We start from the raw sequence: 27,594 nt of genomic DNA, 5'->3' as shown, positions 1-27,594 counted from the left end.
TTTTTTTTCCCAGTTTTTCTTTTTTATTGTGCTTTAAGTGAAGGTTTACAATTCAAATTAGTCTCTCATACAAAAATTTATACACACATTGTTATGTGAACCTAGCTGCTCTCCCTTTACTGTGACAGCACATTCTTCCTTTCCATCCCGGATTTTCCACGTCCATTCAACCAGCTCCTGACCCTCCCTGCCTTCTCATCTCGTCTCCGGACAGGAGCTGCCCATTTAGTCTCATGTTATCTACTTGAGCTAAGAAGCACACTCTTCATGAGTATCATAGTCCAGTCTAATCTTTGTCTGAAGAGTTGGCCTCAGGAATGGTTTTAGTTTTGGGCTAACAGAGAGTCTGGGGGCCATGTATTCTGGGGTCCTTCCAGTCTCAATCAAACCATTAGGTCTGGTCTTTTTACTAGAATTTGAGTTCTGCACCCTACTTTTCTCCTGCTCCATCAGGGACTCTCAGCAATGGGTTTTTTAATGCATTATCTGATAAAGTCTATTGTGGCACTTTAATGATCTCCCTACTTGCCCCTGCAATGTCTTATTCATTCTCAAATGCAGCCTTTGGAACTGAGAAAGCATCAGATATTTTTGATCCTCGTATTAGTTAGGGTTCTCCAGAGAAACAGAACTACAGGATAGATATAGATGATATAGATGTAGATACAGATAGATAAATTAAAAAAACAAAACAAAACAGTTGCTGTCAAGACAGTTCTGACTCATGGTGATCCCATGAGTGTCAGAGTAAAACTGCACTCCATGGGGTTTTCAATGGATGTAATCTTTCAGGAGTAGATTGCCAGGGCTTTCTTCCAGTGTGTCTCTGGGTGGATTCAAACTGCCAACCTTTCAGTTTGTAGCTGAGGGCTTAACTATTTATGCCACCCAGAAACCCCATATATATAGATAGAAATAATATAATATATGTATATATCTACCTAGAAAGAGAGAGAGATTTATTTTAAGGAATTGGATCATGTGATTGTGGGGAACTTGCAAGTCCAAAATTCATAGGTCAGGGTGCAGACTGGAAACTCAGGCAGGATTTCTATGCTACAGTCTTCAGGAAGGATTTTTCCTTCTAGAAATCTCAGTTTTTGCTTTTAAGGCCTTCACTGATTAGATGAGGCCCATCCACATTATGGAGGGTAATCTGCTTTACTTAAAGTCAACCGGTTGTAAATGTTAATCACATGTAAATGCTGTCAGAGCAACATCTAGACTAGTGTTTGGCCCAACCCAGCCATGAAATTAACCATCACAATGCCCACCCCACAGGTATCACAAATCAGGACCAAAACCTAAGGAGGTAGGAATAGGGAAGAAAATCACTCTTGGCAGTCCAAATTTGGAGGCTGGGTTGTATGTGAGGCTGCAGTCTGGAGACACTGTGCTGTAGCTTCCTAGATCAGACAGTGTTGCATAGAGGAATGAGGGGGCTCTGGTTCCATCTCAGGACTGGCAGGTCTGTTATTTTGGACATGTCTCAGAGCCTCTGTTTCTCTATCTGTATAAAACCAAACAACCAAGCCAGCTGTCGCTGAGTGTGTTCTGCCACCTGTGTAATAGGGATAATACTACTACTACCTATCTCTCCATGTTGATGGAAAATGGGAACAGAAAAAATGATAATAAAAACATTTTGCAAAAATTATTTTCCATCTGGACTGTATGTTCCCTGAGAGCAGGGGCCATGTCTTATTCATCTCATCTTCGCAGAGCTTAGCACATATCAAATGCTCCATAAATGATGGTTTTATGAATTAATTTGTGAATGAATGGGCAAGAGAATAAATGAGCAAAAGGATAAAATTGTATTCTGTGGGGCTCAATTTCTTCATTTTGCAAACCACAGCTCACATGGATACTTGTGCAGGGCACTTTGCTGAGGAATAGTGGGGGCTAAAACCCAGACTCTCCTCCTGCCATGTTACCTGCCTGGTACAAAGAGAGGGATGCCTTTTCTAATTTTCTCAAAGGCATCTTATGGGCTAGCAGTGGCCCTGTCACAATCAAGGAGTTGGACTCTATTTTCCCCTAGACATTCTGATTTAATCATTCTGGTCTGGGGCTCCAGATTTTTTGTTGTTGTTCTTCAGAAAAGTCCTCAGATGATATCAGAGTTCCCTCCAGGTTTGAGTACAACTGGGTTGGTGGTCTCTCAAGATCCTTCCCACTGTGCTAGGAGATGGTTTTGAATTACATTTTATATTTCTTGAATTTATATATTTATATATTTCTGAACCTCCCCAAGGCTGGGGTTCCGACCTTGTTGGAGAAGCTGTGGCTATAGCCCGCTGTATGTTCCTTAGGAGCGAGGATGGCAAGACTTCGTCTTACCTACTTTGGACATATTATCAGGAAGGACCAGTCCCTGGAGAAGGACATCGTGCTTGGTAAAGTGGCGGGTCATTGAAAAAGAGGAAGACTCTCAACGAGATGGATTGACACAGTGGCTGCAACTGTGGGCCCAAACATAGCAAGGATTGTGAGGATGGTGCAGGACTGAGGAGTGTTTCATTCTGTTGTACCGCGGGGTCGCTAAGAGTTGGAACCGACTCGATGGAACCTAACAACATGGTGGAGGAGTTCTCTGGATTGCCCCAGGCTAAAGCTGGTCTGGTATTTCAGGTTTAAATTCTCTTTGTTAATGAGCATATGAGGTGCCATCACATGATGTTTTTACCACACTTCCAACCATCCGTCTTCAGCCAAGAATAGCAGTTGGAGCATGAGAGTTAGCTGTTCTCCGTTCATCCATTAGGGAAATCCATGCCAAGGTAAAAATAAATAAATAAATAAAACCCCCTGAATTTCTCTTCTCAATCTCCAGTACTTGTGTTTGGCCTGACTCCACCAGCAAAATCAGGTTAAATAAAACAGGGTTGTCTAGATAAGACAGATCTGCTAAAACAAAAGCCTCGTGATGAAAACTCACCACAGTGTCGTTTATACTCAATGGAGTAAGTGCCACTGCCTTCTCTCCCACCTCAACAACTCTGCTAGCTGCAGCTCTTGGTAGAAGCAAAGCACCAGAAAAGAGAGGCCCTTCTCTTGCAATATCTCTTCAGCACCCTCTACTGACAAAGCTTAATGTCATGCCATCTTCAAAGGAGAAAAGATATTCACAGAGGTGCAATGAAGGATGGATTTGGAGCAGAGAGGCACCAAGTTGATAACTGGCACATCCTTGTACTGTGTGCTCTTCTTAATCATTTCTGTACCATTCCGCCTGGCACAGGTATGACACTTAACCCTTACCTCTTGCCACTGAGTCAATTCCTACTCATAGTGACCCTATAGGACCAAGTAGAATTGTCCCATAGGCTTTCCACAGAGCAGCTGGTGGATTCAAACTGCTGAGCTTTTGGTTAGCAGCAGAGCTATTAACCAATGCCCCACCAGGGCTCCAGTATGACACTTGTTGTTGTTAGGTGCCGTCGAGTCAGTTCCCACTCAGCAACCCTATGGACAACAGAAGGAAACACTGCCTGGTCCTGTGCCATCCTCACAATCATTATACATGAGCCCATTGTTGCAGCCACGGTCAATCCATCTCATTGAGGGTCTTCCTCTTTTTCGCTGACCCTCTTCTTTACCAAGCATGATGTCCTTCTCCAGGGACAGTTCCCTCTTGATAACATGTCCAGAGTATGTGAGACGTAGTCTCACCATCATTACTTCTAAGGAGCATTCTGGTTGTATTTCTTCCAAGACAAGATTTGTTTGTCTTTTGATGGTCCATGGTATATTCAGTATTCTTCGCCAACACCATAATTCAAAGGCATCAATTCTCCTTTGATCTTCCTTATTTATTGTCCAGCTTTCGAATGCATGAGGCAATTGAAAACACCATGGCTTGGTCAGGCACACCTTAGTCCTCAAGGTGACATCTTTGCTTTTCAACACTTTGAAGAGGTCTTTCGCAGCAGATTTGACCAATGCAAGGCATCTTTTGATTTCTTGACTGCTGCTTCCATGGGTGTTGATTGTGGATCCAAGTAAAATGAAGTCCTTGACAACTTCCATCTTTTCTCTGTTTATCATGATGTTGCTTATTGGTCCAGTTGTGAGGAGTTTTGTTTTCTTTATGTTGAGGTGTAATCCATACTGAAGGCTGTGGTCTTTGATCTTCATCAGCAAGTGCTTCAGGTTCTCTTCACTTTCAGCAAGCAAGGTTGTGTCATCTGCATATAGAACTCTGTCCTGATGCCCCATTCTTCTTCATATAGTCCAGTTTCTCGAATTATTTGCTCAGCACACAGATTGAATAATATGGTGAAAGGATACAACCCTGATGCACACCTTTTCTGACTTTAAACTATGCAGTATCCCCTAGTTCTGTTTGAATGACTGCCTCTTTGTCTATGTACAGGTTCCTCATGAGCACAATTAAGTTGTTCTGAAATTCCCATTCTTCTTAATGTTATCCATAACTTGTTATGATTCATACAGTCAAATGCCTTTGCATAGTCAATAAAACACAGGTAAACATCTTTCTGGTACTCTCTGCTTTCAGCCAGAATCCATCTTTCATCAGCAATGATATCTCTGGTTCGAAGTCCCCTTCTGCATCTGGCTTGTATTTCTGGCAGTACCCTGTCGATGTAGTGCTGCAGCCACTTTTGAATGATTTTCAGCAAAATTTTACTTACGTGTGATGTTAACGATACTGTTCAATAATTTATGACACTTAGTAGATATAAATTAATGTTAACTGAATGATTCAATAAATGCCTGAATGAATGAAATGGTTTGCTTTTTTCTGGTAGCTGTTTTGGAGGATGCAATTTACCATTGGCTTGAATTTTACCTACAGAATAGAAAATGGTAGTAGTATTTATTCCCTCCAACCTCACCCTCCCACCAAATTTAAAATTAATTGAAATAAATCAATTTCATAAAAATCCATTAAAGAGTACAGCAATTCAGCAGAAAAACATTAATTAAACTAGTTTGAATTGATCTGTTGTTGATTAAATTCCCCAGTTGTGTGCTAATCTGATAGCCAAGAAAACACAAGACTGGTTATCTGTTCTCAAAACCCAAGTATTAACCACAGTATTGCTGACTGAAAAACTAGTCCAATCAAATTGTTGTCTGAAAGGCTAAGAACACGAATAATATGAAAATCAGAACTAATTCTGACTCAGCTGTCAAATGGTTAAATGCTGATTGCAATGTGGTGAGTTAGCAGCAACCAGAGGTTACACTGTGAATATAACACTAAGTTATTCTGAGAGGAAATGTGAGGGAAAGATAATTGGATTTGGAACCACTAAAAGTTTTGCTTGGGCTACATACTAATGTACACAAGTCACTTGGCTTTTTGGGGCTTCCCTCTCCTCTGGAGTGCGGGAATAGCAATGCACTAAACTCACGTGGCTTGAGAGAAGAGTACGCATGGTGTGAATGTAAACGTGTTTTGCAAAGAGGAAGAGCTAAACAAATTTGAGGTTCTTCCTATTACTTTAGGGATGCCAAATGGACATTTTAGGGGTTGTTTCTGCACTCAATTGCTAACTGAAAGGTTGGTGGTTTGAACCTACCCAGTGGTGCTGCAGAAAAAAGGCCTGGCAATCTGCTTCCTTAAAGATTATAGCCAAGAAAATGCTATGGAGCAGTTCTATTCTGTAACACATGGGGTCTCCATGAGTCAGAATTGACTTGATGGCAGTGAGTTTGGGTTCCATTTTCTTAGGTTTGTAGAAGGTTCTGAGTGTTTTGGAACAGCATCCTAAGTGCTGAGAATGTGCTTCCATTTTTTTAATGTAAGGCAAAAAGCCAGTGGAAAGGATTTTTTTGATTTAGGATCACACATGTATCCATCTCCCTCAAGTATCTCGGAGTCTTGGCACATATTTTTCTTTCTGCCTCAAATTCTTTCTTTTCCTCTTTGCCTCCATAACTCCTACTTATTCCCTAGAGAGAATATTCTCTGACCTACTGAACTGGTCAACTCTCTCTATTATATGTTCTTACTGCACCACATTCTCCAATATAGTACTTACCACTATGGGGACTTTCTATTTTATTGTGATTATTTGATGATTATCTATCTCTGCTACTAAGCTGTAAGTTCCACAATGGCAGAACTGCTTCTGCTTCTGCTTTTGCCGACAGGAGCATTTCCAGAGAACACTGTCTTCTGTAGTGCTGGAAAATGAGCCCCTAGGTTGGAAGACACTCAAAATACACATTGGCTGCAACAATGGACTCCAGCATACCAAGGATCTTGAGTATGGCAAAGGACTGGGCAACATGTCATTCTGTTGTACATGGGGTCGTGATGAGTTGGAGCCAACTTGATGGCCACTAACAACAATAACAACAACAACAAGCATTTCCAGTAGGTGTTGGATGATTATTGTTGGATGAATGAGTGAATGAATGAATAAACACATCATCCAGACCTGTCTAGGGCCTACTGGATTTTGATATGTTGGCCAAATTTTGAATGAAATGGGTGTGACTTGGCTTTATAGGGCGATAGAACAGAACGTTAGGCATGTGTTCACTGGAGCATCCTCAGCATCGAATGCTGTCCTTGGCATACAGTAGGAGCTCAATAAAATGTTTGTTGAGTGACTGAATTTTGGAGACATAAGTCTGGGATTTGAGTCCTGTTTCCTAAATTTTCAGGCTCATAACAGAATAACAGAGTAAAAACAGGCCCCAAGGTCAGCCTTCCTGGGTTCAAATCTCCATTGATTAGATGTTTCACAAGACAGTTTATATCACTGTGCGCAAGGCTTTAAATACAAAAATAAGGATAGTATCCACATCAGTGTTGAACGAGAAAAACTATCCAAGAGGCTTAGCATAATACTACCCGTATTGTCGTTAGCTACTGTTGTGTCAGTTCCCCACTAGTGGTGACCCCACACACAACAGAATGAAACCCTGCCTGGTCCTGCACCATCTCCATGATTGTTGCAAATTGGACCATTGTGATCCATAGAGTTTTCATTGACTAATTTTCAGAAGTAGACCTCTAGGCCTTTCTTCCTAGTCCATCTTAGTCGGAAAGCTCTGCTGAAGCCTGTTTAGCATCACAGCAACACACAAGCCTCCACTGACACCACTGGGTGGTGGCTGCACATGAGGTGCATTGGTCAGGAATCAAAGCCAGGTCTCCACTTGGAAGGCGAGAATTCTATCACTGAACCATCACTGAACTTACTGCATGTATTAGGTATTAAGAAATGTTTGTCACAGTCCTTTTATCTTTCTTAGCCTCCAAAATGTATCAGTGATATTACCTACCTCAGCCTCATTGCCTCTCATATATGATCATGCAGATTGAACCTTTGTAACCCAGGCGCAAGATGCACTTTCTGTCTTTGTCCCCACCTCACATCAAAAGAAAAAAATGTGCAGAATCATGTTAGCCACAAAGTGGCAGTGTGGTAATAGCTTCAATTTCAATATTTTAACAAACTAGCAACCTTAGTGTACCTTTTACATTTAAGTCTTCAGGTGAGAAAAATGGGTTGTATTTATGAGGGAAACAGCGCTCTGTAATGGAGGAATGTCTGTTGTAAATGACATTTTAACGTCCAGGGTCTTCTTCTGGAGAATTAGGAAGGGAAATTTTAAATTATTCCTTTAGACTTTTAATTTGGAGACATAAGAACCAAAACAATCAGGTGAATAAGGAATAAAAGCTTTCATTTGCTTTATTACAATATAATTTTATTATTATGGATAACTTTCTCCTCTTATGTTTTCTTGAGTGTTGTGGCAACTTATGTGTATGGTTGTTTTTAAAGAAATGTTTGATACATATATCATTTATCTATACATTTTCTCAGCAAATAGTTTTTGAGTATCTAATGTGTACCATGCACTTTTCTAGGTGATTAAAATAAGGTCATGAACAGAAAAGACAAACGATCTTTAAGGGAGTGGGTAAATGCACCATCCATAAGTAAGAAAATTAACAAATGAGATAATTTCAATCGGGAGATGAAGTAAAGGGTGATTTGGGGGATGTGTGTGGTCAGGGAAGACATTTCCAAAATGGCGTTGTTTGATCCTCAACCTGAATGGTTAGAAGGACTTGGGCAGGCAAATGCGTAGAAGAAGAGCATCCCAGGCAGAGGAAAAAGCAGCCTCAAAGACCGTAAAGTGGGGATAAGCTTTTTATGTTCAAGAAAGGCATCTTCTGTAAATTAATCCAGTTCCATGTATCTATTGCTATATAACAAACTACTCCCAAATTTAATGGTTTCAAAGAACCTACTTTTTTGCTGACAATTTTATGGGTGTTAGGAATTTGGGGCCACCACCTGTCTACCAGAGCCCTGGTGGTGCAGTGGTTAAGTGCTTGGCTGCTAACTGAAGGTTGGCTGTTCGAACCCACCAGCCACTCTGCAGGAGAAAGATGTGACAGTGTTTACATAAAGATTACAGCCCAGGAAACCGTATAGGGCAATTCTATTGTGTCCTATAGGGTCACTATGAGTCGGAATTGACTTGACGGCAGTGGGTTTACCTGTCTTCCAGTTTGTAGTATTGTGGTGACTTGCATGTTGCTATGGAGCTGGAAACTATGCCACCAGTATTTTAAATACTGGCATGGTCACCCATGGTAGACAGGTTTCAGCGGGGCTTCCAAGCTGAGACAGACAGGAAGAAAGGCCTGGAAATCTACTTCTGAAAATCAGTCAATGAAAGCTCTATTGATCACAGAATATTGTCTGAGACTTTTGACTTGCTTACTTTGGATGCATCATCAGGAGGGACCAATCGCTGGAGAAGGACATTATCTTTGGTAAAGTGGAGGGTCAGTGAATGTGAGGGAAACCCTAAATTAGATTGATTGACACAATGGCTAAAACAAAGGGCTCAAACATACCAACAATCATGAAGATGGTGCAGTAATGGGCAACGTTTTGTTCTGTCGTACATGGGGTCACCATGAATCCGAGGTGACTTGACAGCAACTATCAACAACACCAACAATAAGAATTTGGGAAAGGCTCTGCTGGGAGGTTTTCTTGATCCGCTTGGCATGAACTAGGGTAGCAGAGGATGGAGAATCCACTTTCAAGATGGCTGCTTCACTCACATGTCTGATGCTCTGATGATCCTTGGCCTTTCTCTTCTCCATATGGCATCTCATTTTCTAGATCGTCTCCACGTGGCTTGGACTTCTCACAGCATCATGGTCTCAGAGTATTTGCATTTCTTATGTGGCTGTTGGCTTCTAAGAAACTGAAGTAGACTCCAGCAATCTTCTAAAGCCTAGGCCCAGAACAAGCATACAGGCACTTATGCAGTGTTCCACTGGCCAAAGCAGTCACAGTCCAGTCCTTTTTCTCAAAAGGAGAATAAAAATTCTTTCCTTCCACGTGGGAGACTCAGGTTCAAGTCTCAGCCAATGTACTTCAAGTATAGTCACCACCCATCTATCAGTAGAGGCTTGAGTGTTGCTATGATGCTGAATGGGTTTCAGCAGAGCTTCCAGTCTAAGACAGACTAGGAAGAAAGGTCTGGTGATCTACTTCCAAAAATCAGCCAACGAAAACCTTATGGATCACAATGGCTTGATCTGCAGCCGATCATGAGGATAGTGCAAGACCAGGCAGCATTTTGTTCTGCTGCGCATGCAGTCATCATGAGTCAAGGGCCAACTTGATGGCAGCTAACAACAACAACACCTCTCAATGGGAAGAATTTGTGGCCATCTTTAATTTGCCATTGTTATTGTTGTTAGTTGCTGTCAAGTAGCTTCTGATTCATAGTGACCCTAGGTACAACAGAATGAAACACTGCCTGGTCCTGTGCCATCTTCACAATCACTGTTATGCTTGAGCCCATTGTTGCAGCCACTGTGTCAATCTATCTCATTGAGAGTCTTCCTCTTTTTTGATGACCCTCTACTTTACCAAGCATGATGTCCTTTTCTAGGGACTGATCTCTCCCGATAACATGTCCAAAGTATGTGAGACATAGTCTCACCATCCTTGTTTCTAAGGAGCATTCTGGTTATACGTATTCCAAGACATACTTGTTCGTTCTTTTGGCAGTCCATAGTATACTCAGTATTCTTCACCAACACCACAATTCAAAGGCATCAATTCTCCTTTGATCTTTCTTATTTATTGTCCAGCTTTCACATGCATATGTGGCTACTAAAAACACCATGGCTTGGGTCAGGCGCACCTTAGTCTTCAAGGTGACATCTTCGCTTTTCAACACTTTAAAGAGGTCTTTTGCAGATTGCCCAATGCAATGCATCTTTTGATTTCTTGACTGCTCCTTCCATGGGTGTTGATTGTAGATCCAAGAAAAAGGAAATCCTTGACATCTTCAATCTTTTCTCCGTTTATCATGATGTTGCTTATTGGTCAGCAATTTGCCATAGATTCTTAAAAAGTTAACAGAAATTCCCCATAAAGGGAAAGAGCTTGATTTCCACAGCTCAGCACAACCAGTTGGGTCTCTCAGCAGTGTGATTACCCCGCCAACAGCTTTGGGGACTTTTCCTTGGGATACAGATAGATAACTCAGCAAGCCTGCACTGAATAAAATCGATTTTATCCATTCCTTGCCAGGTGCATTGCCATTAATAATAAAGTAAGTGTACAGGAGATTTCTTAAGTCCTGCCTAAATCTGTGACTTGGGAGTTGGGATGGAAAATGCAAAACAGATGTCAGCTTCTGTGTGTGAATTTTCCTATGCAGAACAGTGCCAGGATAATCTTAGAAAAATAGAAGCAAATGACAACTAATGATTACAGTTCAGATTCTGAGAGTGTTTGAGCTTGAAAGATTCCATAAAACAATTCTAACTTTATACTGGTCGACACATGAGCTAGCTGGAACAGTGCTTGGTTGATTAAATTTGTACCCCTAAGAAAGATAAGGGCAGTGATAGTTCAGTGGAGGAATTCTTGACTTCCATGCAAGAGACCTGGGTTTGATTCCCAGCCAATGTACCTCAAGCATAGCCACCACCTGTCTGTCAGGTACTGAACAGGTTTCAGTGGAGCTTCCAAACTAAGATGGACTAGGATGAAAAACCTGATGATCTACTCCTGAAAATCAGCCAGTAAATATCCTATGGATCACAACAGTTTGATCCTGTTGTGCATGAGGTTGCCATGAGTTGGGGGCTGACTTGACAGCAACTAACAACAATAGCAAGAAAGATAATTGAGCCAATTGGAATTAGAGTCCTTCTCCTCTGTCTAAGTTAAGAGAAAAGAAGCAAAGTGGAGACGAGCTCCCCCGTTTCTGCCCTAATAGCCCTTGCGGAGAAGGAGAGAGATAGTGTGAATGGAGAGTTTTCTGTGAGGAACAGGAGCTGTGTGTGTGTATATGGTGGCATGCGGGCAGGGAAGGGGAGGACTGGTAAGGATAGAATAAGCTGACTCTGATATACTCAGGCTGGTTCAGAGTCTGTTGTACGTCAGTGTGCAAATCAATAGAGTAAATCATTTTTGTATTGACACATGTTTCAAGTCTAATGTTTGCCTAATGATGGTGGCTGGCTTCATTCAAGATGTCTTTGATCCTAAAAATGTTTACTTAATGATGATGGCTGATAAAACAAGATGAAATTGAACCCAAAGAAATGTTAATGGTTTACATTTATTTAAAAAAAAAACAATAAAAAAACAGTTGCTGTTGAGTTGATTCCAACTCATGTTGTGTGTCAGAGTAGAGCTGTGCTTAATAAGGTTTATAATGGCTCATTTTTTGGAAGTAGATCTCTAGGCCTGTCTCCTGAGGTGGCTCTGAGTGGACTCACATCTCCAACCTTTAGGTTAGTAGTCAAGCATGTTAACCATGTGCACCACCCAGGGACATTTATAGTCCTCATATATTTCCCTAGGCAACTGTTTATTTCCTTTAATGCCCTTTTGATGTGCTAAGACTCCTAAACAATTCAGTTAAACGAGCAACTCTTTGTGTCCCTAACTGATATGTCATCATAGACAAAGGTTCCAGTTTGCTGTTCACTCTGGGATGTCAGGAGTGGCACTAGTGAACCTCTGATTGTCCCATTGTTTCATCTGGAGCATCATTTTCATTATTCATTATGATGAGTTCCAATTTTTTAATGGGTAGATTTACCTGGATGAGGATGTTCAGGGTAGCCCTAACAATTAACTGTCAAATTGTGATTATAATGTTATTGTTGTTGTTGATAGTTATCGTCAAGTTGGCTCTGGCTTGTGGTAACCCCACGTACAACAGAACAAAATGTTGCCATGCTTGAGTCCACTGCTGCCTTCCAACCTAGGAGGCTCATCTTCCAGCACTATATCTGATAATATTCCGTGGTAATCCATAAGGTTTTCATTGACTAATTTTTGGAAGTAGATTGCCAGGCCTTTCTTCTTAGTGTGTCTTAGTCTGGAAGCTCCGCTGAAACCTGTTCACCATGGGTGACCCTGCTTATATTCGAAATACTGGTGGCATAGCTTCCAGCCTCATAGCAACACACAAGCCACCACTGTATGAGACAAACTGACAGACAAGCGGTGGGTAATTACAACAGGATTTGACTATTCCAATCACATACTCGGAGGCTACCTCTACATACAAACCAATGGCCTGGGTTTAATAAGACATGTTTTTGGAGGGCTTGACTTTATGTAAAAAGTGACAATTGAATTAATCATATTTCTCTTGGCTCTTAAGTTTTATAAAAATAAAGGGAGAATACATCAAAGGTTATTCTTCTGAAATCAAATCTCGGGTTGGATTTTGTCTTAGCCTGATATGTATCAGCTTGTGGGCTCAAATGGAGTCATTACTATCATTTGCACTGGCTCTTGTCTCTTCTTGTTCGTACAAGCCCTTGTTCCTTCTAAGTAACCCCCAAGCATTTTGGAGAGTTTTAGGTGGGAATTCATGTGTGCTCATGAACAGCTCTGGTCACTTGTGTTGTCAGGAGCCTCAGGAATTTTCCATTTCTTTTGTCTTCTGCTGTGGTTGCAGATATGCTCAGGAGGGACTGCTATCTTCTGTTAGGCCCAGCTGCTGCTTCTGCCACCGTCTCTCTCTTCTTCTGCAGCCCGGTCTGGGTGCTTCCTCAGTTCCCAAACTGGGGGCCATGCTTCTGTGAAGTAAGGAGAAAGCGGCTTTCCTCTCTTTGCACTAAACTCTGAGCCCAACAGAGGACCGCCGCCATATTGGTTGCTCCCCAGTGGGTTACCAGGATAAGGCAATTATTTCAGTTTTAAGTACAGCCCTCACTCTCTAAGGTGCCAAGCCTGAGTCCATGAGTCTAAACTCGGAACAAATCAGAGTGAGAGATAGCCTGTTTCATTTGGACACACTCTTCTTCTCTGACACTAGAGTCTGGCTTGGGTCAAACCCATGTGTCTGACTCCTGTTAGAATGGCCTCTTCCCAGGAGGCTCCTCGGCCCTTCATTCCCTTGGACTTCTGCCTGGCCCGCCTCACGATTTGGCAACACTTGCTCAGACATCCCTGAGCCTTAGAGATGGACACAGTTTGGGTTCAAGCTGAAACATCCTTATCCTGTCTCCCAGCTACAATAGCATGTTTCTACTGATAAGATCCTTCCTCCATCCCTTTGTCTCTCCTTTCTTCCTTCCTTCAATAAACATTTAAGTGCCTCCATGGGCCAGACTCTGTGCTGGTCACATGGGATACGGCAAAGAACAAAAAAAATCCTTATTTCTCTTGAAGTTTACATTAAAAAATAAACAAGTAAGAATATATGCCAGCTGGTGGAAAGTGCTAATGAGAGAAGCAAACCAGAGAAGGGGCTTTAGGGAGTGCCAGGGTGGGGATGGGGCAGGAGTGTTACTATTTTAATAGAGTGGTCAGAGAACTGCAGGAGGTGAGGGAGGAGGCCATGAGGATATCTGGGGGAGGAGCATCTGAAGCAAAGAACAGAAAATGCAAAGGCCCTGAGGCCAGTGCCACTTGGCTTGCTTCAGGAAGCACGAGAAAGCCAGTGTCTCAGGAATGAGCAGGGTGAGAGAGCTCAGACGAGACCATGATGTGACTCCAAGTGAGAAGGGGCATCATTGGTGTCAAGGTCTCACTTATATTTTAAAATGATTGCTTTGGCTGCTGGGCTGTGAATAGACTGGTAGAGGCAGGGGGGAAGCTGGAGGACCAAGTAGGAGGCTGCTGCGATTATTCACGGAGAGACAATGGGTAGCAGTGGGGGTGGGAGAAGTAATTGATTCTTTACATAGCTGAAAGAAAGGCAGTGGTGGTTCAGTGGTAGAATACTTGCCTCCCATGCGGGAGACCCAGGTTTGATATGTGGCCGGTGCACCTCATGCACAGCCACCACCCATCTGTCAGTAGAGGCTTGCATGTGGCTATGATGCTGAACAGGTTTCAGTGGAGCTTCCAGACTAAGATGGACTAGGAAGAAAGGCCTGGTAATCTACTTCTGAAAATCAGTCAGTGAAAACCCTATGAATCACAACTGTCCAATCCACAGTTGATCATGAGGATAGCACAGAACCAGGCAACATTTCCTTCCATTGTGCATGGGGTCATCCTGAGTTGGGACAACCCGATGGCAGCTAACAACAGCAATTTCTTAAAGGTAGAGCCATTATGGTTGCTGCTGAATTTGTTGTATGAGAGAAAGAGATTGGAACTAGTAGGAGAGTGGAGCCCATAACTTGGATGGGGAAGACTGTGTGAGAAGTGGTTTTGTTTTGGAGGGCTGTGGGGAAGACCACAGTTCACTTTTAGATGTGTCATTTTGGAGCTGCTTAATAGATAGCCACATGGACAGGTTGAGAGCGCGGTTGAATGAGCACTTGTGGCTTTTATGAGAGGGTCTGGGCCTCAGCTGAACACTGAAGGTTATCAGCTCATTGAAAGCTGAGACTAGAGTAGAAGTGGATGGAGAAGCACCAAGTAGAAGTGGATGGAGAAGAGCCAAGGACTGAGCTAAGTTGGGAAGGAGCACCGGTGTTTAGAGGTTGGGGAGATGATGAGAAACCAGAAAAAAGTAGAATACAAAAAACAGTTTGATTATATTGATTAAAGACACCAGGTTAGCTACATGGAATTGCATTTATTAAAGATGTGAATAGGTAGACCAGAGGGCTCTAACCCACCAGTCACAAAGGCACAGATTTTATTGACCAGAGAGGAAACTGGTGTAGAGCAAGGGTCATCAAACTACGGTCCACGGGCCAAATCAGCCCAGTTCCTGATTTTGTAAATAAAGTTTTACTGGAACACAGCCATGCCCATTTATTTATATTTTATCTATGGCTGCTTTCACCCTGCAATAGCAGAGTTTGGTAGTTGTGACAGAGACCATTGGCCAGGCCCATAGAGTCTAAAATACTTACTATTTCATCCTTCACATAAAAGTTTGGTGTAGAGGAAAGTCCCTAAGGCCAGACAGACATGGGGCCAGTCTCCAGGTCTGTTACTTACTTGTGTGTGACCTTGGGCAACTCATTCAGCCTCTCTGAATTCAATCTCCTCATCTTGAAAATAGAATAATAATGAGACAACATACTCAAAGAGCCCAGTGTAGTACTCAGCACACAATAAGGACCTAGTAAATAAGAACCTTTTGCCGCCGAGTGGATTCTGACTTACAGCGACCGTATAGGACAGGGTAGAACAGCCTCATAGGGTTTCCAAGGCTGTAAATCTTTACTGAAGCAGACTGCCGCATCTTTCTCCCACGGAGCGGCTGGTGGGTTCGAATCACAGACCTTTTGTTTAACTGCCAAGTGCTTAACCACTGCGCCACCAGGGCTCCTTACCTAATAAATGAGCTCATGAAAGGCTTGCACAGGACTTAGATTGCTCTTAATAACTTTTTTCTTCAAAGACATTTCTATAATCCAAGGGTAAAATGTAGAAATATGTGTGCCTGTGTACTACTATTGGATATTCTAGTTGGGGTTGAGTCAATTTTTTTTTTTCTTATTCATTGTGTTTATTTCCACTAACATCAGAGGAATGAAATGATTTCTTCAAAACATGCTTATACTTGGAACTTTAAAAAAAATTGGCAAGGGGATTTACGACTTTATTCCTAACTGGCGAGGGTCTTTCTTGTTGATTTACGTAGTCTGTAGGGGGATGTTTTGAAGGACAAAATTGATGGTTTGGGTAATAAACTTAGTACATTTTTGCAGAATCATTGGGATGAAACTTATCACAAGCCTTGGCTTACAGGAGTTTGACATTGCCAGAAACATACTGGAGCTCACTTACGCACAAACCCTGGTGTGGTAAGGCTGTGGTCCCCACCTGACTTGAGGACTCGGAGTCTCTTTGGTGAGGCCCCACAATTGGTTGTTGTTTTTAAATATATGCAGCCAGTGTGAGAATGTGAATGTAGATCCAGACTATTCTTTTCCTTTATGAGATCTTGAGGACTTCAGACGAGATTCCATAGAGCAAGGATTAGCCTGCAGATGAGTTTTGCTGGTTCCACAAAGTGCTTCTTATAAAAATTTAAAGTAACCACCAATATTAAAAGATCAGGAGAGTTTACATGAGATTTAAAATTTTTGCCTTCTCTCGAATAAAGGAAAGATCAGGGCTGTCTTCCTTCACAGTAGTAATTGGCTGGGCCTTGAGCTGGGCCAGTTGCCATTGTGTCACCTCCGACTCATGGCAATCCCATGTGCATCAGAGTAGAACTGTGCTCCATAAGGTTTTCAGTAGCTGATTTTTTGGAAGTAGATCCCCAGAGCTTTCTTCCGAGGTGTGTCTGGGTACACTCGAACTGCCAACCTTTCAGTTAGTAGCCTAGTGCATTAACCGTTTACACCACCCAGGGACATTGAATGTCTTCAGTTTGCCTTGTTCCTCAGCTTGAACCTTTGCCTCTTCAACATGGATTTGCCAGTTCTCATCATGGGGTTGAGTCAGCTTTGATTCATGGTGACCCCATGTGTGTCAGAGTAGAACTCTACCCCATAGGGTTTTCAGTGGCTGATCTTTCAGAAGTAGAACACTAGACCTTTCTTCTGAGGTGCCTCTGAGTGGACTTGAACCTCCAACCTTTTGGTTGACAGTTGAGCGTGTTAACATGTTGCATCACCAAGGGACTCCCCTGTTGGATATACTTGGACTTAATTGGCTTCTCTTGAGAAAGGTGAACCACTTGGGAGCAAGTTTGCCCATGTTGAGCCTGTTACACCTCTGAAAACTCCACTGTCCAGCCAGCTCCATGGATGCAGAGCAAATGATACATGGGCCTTGTGCTGTCTCCTCCCTGGCCAGGCTCAAAGAGAAACCTGCCACTTGGTGGTGGTATCCCACAGATGGAGGGAGGAAAGGCTATGTCAGCAGCTCTGTCAAGCAGTCAGTGTAAAGTGCACACCCATTCATCATACCAGACCCGGCAAGTTGCCAGGCCTGCACTGATACAAATTAAAGACATGTGAAAGCAAGACCCAATGGAGCAAATAGGCATCACCAACAAGTAATGTGATAATTTTTTGTCAAACCTAGCATAACTTATACAGGGCCATCATTTAATCACACTCATTGAACTCATTATATTACTTAATCTTCACAAAATCCTTTAAAGGAGTGGGATAGTCGGTTGACCAGTCATCCTGGTTTGCCTGTGACAGTCCCAGTCTATGCCTATTGTCCTGTGCAAGTATTAAAAAGTTCCTTTTAACTTTCAAAAATGTCTCAGATTGGACAACAGGGTCACTTGAGATAGTATATCTACTTTTATGGAAGAAGAAACTGAGGCACAGAGAAGGTAAATGACCCCCTCAAGGTCATCTAGCAGGTGAGTGATGGAACCTGGATTCTGACCCAGGTCAGTCTGTCTCCAGTGCCCAAGTTCTTTCTGCCAGAGTCTTCTGCTTCTCTCTACAGGCAAAAAGAGCAACCTCTCCCTCACAATTAGTCCCCTTGGGCAAACTAGAAACTCATAGGAGTGATGTCACCATGGTTTGGATTACTCCTGGAACTCCTGTTTCAGAATGACCTTCTGAGTTATGTTCCTTTTTAAAAGAACATTCTTGATGTTGGCAAATCTTGGTCCTTTGAGGATAGATTTCATTTTTGGAAATACCCTAGATACTTTCAGAGCCAAGTCTTTGAATAAGGTGGGAAATTATGCCGGGGAACACCATTTTGGAGCCAAAACAAATCTGAGTTTGAATTAGTGAATTGTTTATTTGTTTGGCTGATGAAATTGGCTTTGGAAAAAAAAAAAAAATTCTCAAAGAGTCATTCCCCCAGAGGTTTGAACACTGACAGTGTTGTTTGAATGTGTGTAATTTCCCAAGGGAAATTATTTTTTTAAGTCTCATTTTATCTTGCCTGGTAGATGTGGCATACTATTCCCAGTCTTTTGTAACTAAGCACATTTATCTTGGAGTGAGCTGATAGACTTATTCAGGTGGTTGAAATTCCTGGCTTTAGATGAAAAAAATAAATCAAACCTTTCCCTGGGACTCAGGTTTCTATTAGCCAAATTCTCAAGCCTCCATGTTCTACCAGGTAAATTCCAATGGGTTTCATCGTTTCATATTTTGAAAAGCATAAGCCCAGGTAACCTACATTTGCAATATTTAATGCTATTCTTTCAACCTAGGATAATGTTGTGGGTGGGTTTATCTATTAAAAGTGATCATTTAAAATTTTTGATTGCACTTTATAATTTACAGAGCACCATCTATTTTACTTTTTTTCCTTATTTGAGTTTCCAAATAACCAAGTGAATCATGTGAGTCAGTTATTACCACGCCATTTTAGAGGCAAGGAAAGGGAGGCTCTAGACTGTGTCTCATCCAATGTCACATAATTATAAGTGGTGGTATGTGGACTTGATCCCAGGCATCTGATTCGTGGGTTAGGTTCCTTTCCACTGGCATATACTCCCTTCCTCTTGATTGCTTTGTTCTCAGATTTGGACAGAGATTATTGACCGTTTTTACGTCTGTATTACTTTCCTATGGCTACTGTAACAGATTACCACAAACTGGGTGATGTAAGACAACAGAAATTTATTCTCTTAGAGTTCTGGATGCTAGAAATCTGAACTAAGCCTTATGGGTCTAAATCAAAGTGACTGTAAGGTCACAGTCCCTCTAGAGGCTTTAGGGGAGAATTCATTCCTTGTCTCTTCCAGTTTATGGTGGATGCTGGTATTCCTTGGCTTGTGGACTGCATCACTCCAATCTCTGCCTTCTTGGTCACATTGCTTTCCCCTATTCTATCTGTATCAAATCTTCTTCTGCCTCCCTCTTATAAGGATACATGTGACTGCATTTAGGGCCCACCCAGATAATCCAGGATAATCTCCCCCATCTTAATATCTTTAACTTAATCACACTGTAAAGTCCTTTTTTGCCATATAAAGTAATATTTACAAATTCCATGGATTAGGATATGGTTACCTTTTGGGGAGAGCATTATACAGCCTACCATAGGCTCATTTTCCTATCTGTGTCTTGCCATGGTCCCATGATATCAAAAGAGGTTATCCTGGCACATTAAATAATCAATAAATCACCTTGGTACATATATTTTCCTTCATCACTACACAAAGACACCTCACATTCCGGTTCAACATGGCATGCATTGATTTCTACTCTCTCTCAAAGCCCATTAAAATTATGCAAAAAAGAATTTAAAAGTTACAAACATATACAGACAAAGAGGATAGCAAATGCAAGATATAAACAAATGTTTCGAAGATAGCAGATAGACCAATGGGAACTGGACTGGCAAAGTGAGAAAGCTGAAACTAAGTGCCTGGAAAGGGGAATTCCAATGAGAAGCAAGCCGACTTTTGCCACAAAGCCCTAAAGAGACTTGAAAATTGGAGCCTCCAAATACCTCTAAAGACAGACGTGCAGAATCAGCTCAGTAGTGGAGAGCTCTCATGTTTATGGCTGCCCATATTTTTTGAATACCTTTACTGAATTTAGGATAATTCTCCAGTTATTAGTCTTGCTTCGCAATTGCAAACTCAAATTCCCAGCTTCTCCTGAAGCTAGTTAACAGTCACGTGACCTGGCTGTACCAATCAGACATAGACACAAAAAATTTTAATTCAGAAGTAAGTTGAAAGAGGATCTATGTGGGTTTCCATTTCTTAAGCAGAGGAATTGGGCTTTTAGTGGAAGCAGTTGGCCTGTCTGCATAAGGTCAAGTTTGTTAGACAGAATTGGCATTGATGGAGGTGGTGGTGGAAGCAGTGATCATCTAGTAGGCAGGAGAGGCTGTGATGGTTTCCTCATCAGGCCTGTTCTGTGGAGTGGTTTTGGCCATAGTTCTGGAAGCTGAGCCTGGAGCCTGGTTCTTTAGCCCTCCCAATGCTCAATGAACCATTCACCATTTAATAAACTCCTTTCCCATTTAAATTTCCAGAGTCCATTTCTATTGATTGCAACTCAGCAACAACAAAAAACGTATTAATACTAGAGGCTCTTCCCCACTCTATGCAGCCAGATAACAGATCCTCGCCTAAAACATCTGGAGAAAGGAAGTTTGTCTCTGGAGAGATTCAACCAGAGGGCATCAAGACTTGAAGACATCAAGAGTAGAGGAGAGCACAGTTGAGGCATTAAATTGAAATAAGGGGGAGACACTTCTCAATCCCCTTCCCCTCCTTAATTCCAAGAACACTGGCAGCCACGTATGTCCTCCTCAGGCAGAGATGAGAAGATTTTTTGGGGGTGAAAGTAACCACTCCAAGTGAAAAGACCTCCTATGAATTAGCCAAATCTCCACCCAATGATCTTTCAGTAATGCCCAGCAGTCCTCAAAGACACATCAACTCACAGAGAACTTCCATTCAGCTTTTTAATGCCTCACTCTTAAATATCAGTGGATGTGGGGAGACCGCCAGGCTTTAGAGGAAAGCTTCTACTCTCAACTGAGAAAGACCAAAACAAATACCAGGAGGAAATGGACTTGGTGAATACAGTGACAGTGAAGTGACTAGAGGCAAAATGGCTATAATTAATATCAGAGGGAAAGAGGTGATATTTCATCAATGAAACAAAATAGGATGCTATTTTTAAAACGGAGTAAAGAACAAAGAATTCTTGGAAATTAAAAATGTAGCAGAAATGAAAAAAAAAATCAATTAGGAGGTTGGAAGCTAATGTTGACAGAATCTCCTAGAAAATAGACCAAAAGAACAAAGATATGGTTGACAGGAAAGAAGAAAATCAGAATCAATACCGTAGGTCCAGTATTCAACCAAGAAAGATACAAAAGGGGAAGAATTAAAACAAATGTTTAAGGTGCTCGGCTGCTAACCGAAAAATTTGAGGTTCGAGTCCACCCAAAGGTGCCTCGAGAGAAAGGCCTAGTGATCTACTTCCTAAAATCGGCCGTCGAAAACCGCACGGAGAACAATTCTACTCTGACACACATGGGTCACCATGACTTGGAGGTGACTTGATGGCAACTGGTGGTTATAAATATTTAAATCTCCAGATTGAAAAGACTCACTGTGTATGCAGCACATCAGGTTCACACTAAGGCACATCATCACGGAATTTCAGAGCACCAGGGATCGAAAGAGAAGATACTACGTTTCCAGAGAAGAGCAAATTGTTCACACATGAAAGGACCAGGAATCAGAACGAGATCTGGCTTTTCAACAGCAAACTTGGAAGCTAGAAGTCAAGGTAACAACAACTTCAAAACTGAGGCCAATAGTTTTTAATCTAGAACTCCACGTATCTCCAATTTATCAATGAAGTATGAAACCAGAATGCAGGGACATGGGAGGACTCAAAACATTTACATCCAAGGAACTACTGGATGACTTACTTCAACAAGCAAGAAAAAAACATTGAGAAAGAAAATGTGAGATTCTAGAAACGGGGATCCAGCCCAGAGAAGGTATGAAGGAATTCATAGGATAATGAAGAGATTTTCTAGGACAACAGCTGTTCAGGAGGTTCAGAGAGCAGAAAGGCAGAGGTTTGGGTGTTCAAATTCTTGATCTGGTTGGTGGTAACCTGAGTGTGTTCACTATGTGAAACTTCATCTATGCTCCATTGATCATACTCTTCTGGATGTATAATGCACTAAATTTAAAAAGTTTATTAAATAAAACATGCCTACTCCTACAAGAGCAGCACAGCCCTGGAAGAAATGCCCAGTAGGAAATGATCCACTCACTTTTGAAAATATATTCAGAAAATCTCAACCAATTGAATAATTTTATCCGTTCTTGCATTTTTTGCTTTGATTTTAAGATTTCATGCATTTGTCTCTGTGTATATTCTACCTTAAGCTGCCTCAAGTGTTTTTATTTTTTCATAATTAATAAGTCGTGATCTTGACATCATTTGTAACAATGCAATGGCCACAAGGTCTTTCTTCTGCTTCCTGGGTGGCATGCTTGGGATTTTAGGAGCAGTTCTGTTCAAAAGACAGCAGAAGCAGGAACATGGGAGAAGTGATATTATCTAATAAAGAAAAGGGCATGCATTGACTGGGTTGCTTTGGGGGTGGAGGTGGGGTCGGAAGTCTACTATTTCTCCATTTTATGTTCATGCAGGAATCTCACTCCCTGAAATGATATAATGCATTGGTGACCTTGGTTTTTCCCAGAAGTGCTTAAGCAGAAGGGACATTCATCTTGCCTTTGCCCTTTTACATTCTCTGTGTTAGAAATCTTCATTGTGCAAGCCTTGGAGGGAGGCAAGAGGGAGCAAGTTACATTCTCCCGACCTTCACATCACCAGACTATAAAAGCCCTTCAATTGCAGGCATTTGCCTTGCTGTCTTGTTCCTGATCAAGGCAAAGCAGGGGGGATACTTTTGAAAGTTCAGCCACTTACACTGAATTACAATGGGTGGAATTTCAGGATACATTTAACAGCCAACATTGGCTGGTAATTGGAATCTTGTACTCAATGTGCCTGCAGTCAGCAACCCCGAGGTGACGGAAGCCCTTCTCCTGGGAGAGCTGAGATGGGGATTTGCTGGAAGGAAAACTGATTGTCACTGCCAGGAATTCTTCAAGACACAAAACAGAATTTAGGTATAATCAGCTGCATTTGCTTTCTTTTTTTTCTACCCAAGATGGATAATTATTTTGGTGGAAGTTCAGATGTTGATAGGATGAAGGAGTATGTATAAGAGTAGCAACTGATCATTTAAATGCCTGTGATCATCATTGGCCTTACAGTACATATATCTTGGGGAGGGGTACTTAGAAAGAGGAAGTAATTCATTGTGGAGCCAAGAGACCTGGACTCATATCTTGGATATTGTTTATTTGTATGAATTTCTTCAACTACTTTCTTGCATTCTCTTGGCCCCCCACTGCTACCTCCTGCTACATATAGGTAATCCAGCCTATACTGAAGGAATTGTTGGGGCTAAGTACGTGTAGTTTTTGCTGTTGAGTTGGCTCTGACTCATGGTGACCCCATGTACAACAGAATGAAATGCTCCCCAATCCTGTACCATTTTCACAATCATTGGTATACTTGAGCCCATTGTTGCAGCCCCTGTGTATTTGGAGTGCCTTCCAACCTAGGAGGCTCATCTTCCAACTCTGTATCAGACAATATTCTGTTGTGATTAATAGGGTTTTCATTGGCTGATTTTTGGAAGTAGATCTCCAGGCCTTTCTTTCTAGTCTGTCTTAGTCTGGAAGCTCCTTTGAAACTTGTCCACCATGTGTGACCCTGCTAGTATATGAAATACCAGTGGCATAGATTCCAGCATCACAACATGCAAGCCACTAGTGTACAACAAACTGACAGATGGGTGGTAGAAGCATGTAGTAAGTGCTCATTAGATGCTAGACGTTTTTCCCTCCTCTTGCGCTGTAAAGTTATCTTTTGAACCAATCTTAAAGAAATAATCACTATCTGTCCAAATTCATGTACCAGGACAGCTGAAATAGTGATTATGTCTCTGTGTATTCCCAGTAGTCTGTAGGTGGTGCAAACGGTTTGCACTTGACTACTCATCTAAAGATTGGTGGATTGAACCCACACAGCGGTACCATGGAAGAAAGTACTGGCGATCTGTTTCCATTAAGATTATAGCCAAGAAAACCCTATGGACCACAGTTGTACTCTGTAACACATCCAGGGTCAGAATGAGTCGGAATCGACTTGACGACAATGGGTTTTGTTTTGTTTTGATATTTCTAGTGTTTCCAACAGCCATACATAGAGCAAGGCGCTAGAATCATCTCGTAAAAGTAGATATTGTAGATTGACACTCTTTGGCTTACAACCCTTCATTAGAGGTCTACACAGCCCTGCATGGTCTGGCTCCTGCCTGCTCCTCTAATGCCATCTCCCGACACATTTGATTTGCTCATTATGTCCCAACCACACCGGCCATCTCTCTCGTCCTTAAATATGCCAACTTGCTCATGCCTCAGTGATTTGACACCCCATGACCCCCTAGCCTGGATGGCTTCCTTTGGCTCTTGGCATGGCTGACTCCCCCTCATCCTTCAGGTGTCAACTTGCCCTGCATTTCCCAGGAAGCTGACACTGAGATGGGATTCACCATATATTTAAACAAATAATTCGCTTTTTCTATATTTGTTTGCCAACAGCTCCCTCCCCCTGTGAGGTATTTTCATAATTTTTTTTTGCAGCAACATGTAAAAAAAATTGGCACAGTGGCGCTTACAAAAATACCTCATGGTAGGGGAGGGAGTGGTTGGCAAACAAACGTAGAAGGCAAGTGTTATTTGCATAAAATAAGGTAGTATGAAGGATGTTCATCATGGAGGGTGCTTGAGGTCAACACCTACAGGAGGGAGGGGAACAGAGCAGGAGGGGGCAGAGATGTTGAACGATGCAGGCTGGACTACAGCCTTGGCTGGCCACACGGGAGCTCTGCAGCTGGAATGGTCTTTCAGAGTTGTCTCCAACTGGGCGAGATGGCCAGGCCTTTATACTACTTCATTGATCAGTATTGAGTGTGGGTCCTTCTTCCTCTTGGGAAGGATGTGCCCTTGGTGAGGTGACTGTGTAGCTGAGGCAGTCCCTGGGAGGGCTGACAGCTGAAGGACATGCTGACAGTGCTCCCAGCATCTGGGGCACCAACACCTTCCTGGAAGAGGGATCTGGGCAGCAGGTCTTCCTTGACAACTCAGTGTCGGCCCTACTGTTTTCTATCAGATAATCCTGATCATTTCCTTTATTTTATTATTGTTCCCCTACTGGGCTGTGGGGTCCACAAGGACAGGAATCTTATCTGTCTTATTCCCTGTTGTATCCCCAACTCATCGCACAGGGCTTAGTATGGTCCAAACCAAACCAAAAACCAGTTGCCATTGAGTCAGTTCCTACTACTGGTGACTCCATGTCTGCAAAGTAGAACTGGCCTCCATAGGGTTTTCAAGGCAATGACCCTTTGGAAGCAGATCACCAGGCCTGTCTTCCAAGGTGCCTCTGGGTGTGTTTGAACTGCCAACCTTTTGGTTAGTAGCTGAGTGCTTAATGGTTTTTGTTACCAGGGACTCCTTAGTATGGTAGGCATTTAATATGTATTTGTTGAATGTGTGAAATAATGCTTATCATTATATCCTTAATGTAACCAATATGATAATGATCAAAGAATGTCTATCTCTTAAAGTAACACTGAGTTTGCGAAAGGAGAATCACATCTTTGCTCAGTCACTCTGCCATTTTATCATTAGATAAGACCATGAACAAAATGACCCCAGGATTCTGTGTTCTTCATATTTTGATCCTTGTGAGTGAGAGAAGAATGACTGCTGTCAGTGGAATGGAAACAACCATAGGGTGACAACTCTGTCTGTAGGTGTCCTAGTTCTTGCCTCCAGGAGGCAACGAGATGCAATAGAGAAATCCCTGGCCAGGTCAGAGGACCCAGGAACACCTTCAGCAGCTCAAAGGCAGAGCATCTCCTGGAAGGACAAGACAATTAGGCCTTGTTTCCAGATATTTTTCCTCTTCCCTACTGCTTCTTTCAACATGAACACTTACAAGCCAAATAGTTTAAAATCCATCAGACAAAAGGAAGCTAAGTATTACAAGGAGTGAATTGTACTTACCAAACTGTGCGTTGTCAACAATAGTTCAGATATCCCTGTGCAAGACAGAGCAGACCTCACTGTAACTCTGCCCTGTGTTGCTTTGCTGTTAATTGTTTATTGGCCAGAAAGCAGCTTTGCAGACAGCCTAACACTCAGGCCAGGGAACATTTATTCAGCCATGCATTCATTAATTCAGAGTTATTTCTTTTACTTATTCATCCATTGAGCAAAAAGAGCTACCTACATAATGCTTGGAGAAGGGAAGCCTGGTCAATAGTTTTGGTGGTTGGCAGGGTTTATTTATTTTTAAACTTCAGTTCATTTTTGAATGTCAAAAGAGAGAAGAGGATACATGTAAAATATGAGACTTGGTCAAGAACGACTACAGTTTGGGAGAAAAATGGGTGGGTTCTGGACAAAAATGTTGAGTGGTTATTGTGGGAGCAGAGGTTGGGTAGGACAAATGTCAAATTTTTTGGTGCTTTTGTTTCCTTTTTGTTTTTCTATTTTCTCAGGTTTTCTACCTTATGCATGTATTACAGTTGTGGTCAGGAACAACATTACTCCTAAAATGTAGTCTTGTCAACATAGTTTTGATAGAGGCACTTTGCAGATAGAGATTAGAAGAAAGGATTTTTCATAAGTCTAAGTTGTTTTAAGTAAAGAAAAAAGTCCGTACAGTATTTACTTAGAGCCTGCTATATGCATTGCAAGAAACAGTCATTCTTTCTTGAAATCTTTATTATTTAATACTGTGGATTATAATGTGTCATATTTGTTAAATTATTTTCTTTTTCCATTTTCATTGTGAGCATTTTCTCATGCCATTGAACATTCCCTGAAAGCACTTTAGGTGGTACATAGTATTCTGTTACATGGCTGAACCATTCTTTAGCTTAACAAATTGTCATTGAGTCAATTCAAACTCATAGAGACCCCATGTGTGTCAGAGTAGAAATGTGCTCCATAGGATTTTCAGTGGCTGATTTTTTGGAAGTAGATCTCTGAGCCTTTCTTCCAGGCTGCCTATGGTAGATTCAAACCACTAACCTTTCAGTTAGCACACGAGCATGTTAATCATTTGTACCACTCAGGGACCCCTCCTTTAGCTTACTGTTCCCTTATTGTTGAATGTTTAGATTATTTCCTGCTATTTTGCTATTACAAAAAACTTAGTAATAAGTCTCACTGTACATAAACAGTTGTGTGCCTCTTTGATGATTCCTGTGGGATAAATTTTCAGAAATGAAACGCAGAACCAAAGCATACACCCAGTTCAATACTCTTACTACTCATATCCCCCTCCCAGAAAGCTGGGTCAGAGCATCTCTGTTTTACAGGAAGCTCCTTGGCCTTGCTTTTGACTCCAGCATACTAAGCCACCTAGAGAGAAACTGGTACAGGGAAATGCCTTAGGATTCTTGGGCTCAGGTCATCATCCACTGTGTGATCTCAGACAAGAAGCTTCCCCTCTCTGAATCTCACTTTCCTCATCTACAAAATTCTAACAGTGGCATTGGCCCTCCATGTTCTTGAACTTTAGAAATAATCTACTATGTGCCAGCAGTTGTGCTAAGGGCTTTGCATAGCACCTTCCATTTAAACTTGGAAGTGACTGTGGAATAA

Source organism: Trichechus manatus, unplaced genomic scaffold (genome assembly GCF_000243295.1).
Source record: "Trichechus manatus latirostris isolate Lorelei unplaced genomic scaffold, TriManLat1.0 scaffold00001, whole genome shotgun sequence".
NCBI classification, from domain to species: Eukaryota; Metazoa; Chordata; class Mammalia; order Sirenia; family Trichechidae; genus Trichechus; species Trichechus manatus.
This window is presented reverse-complemented; position numbering follows the sequence as displayed.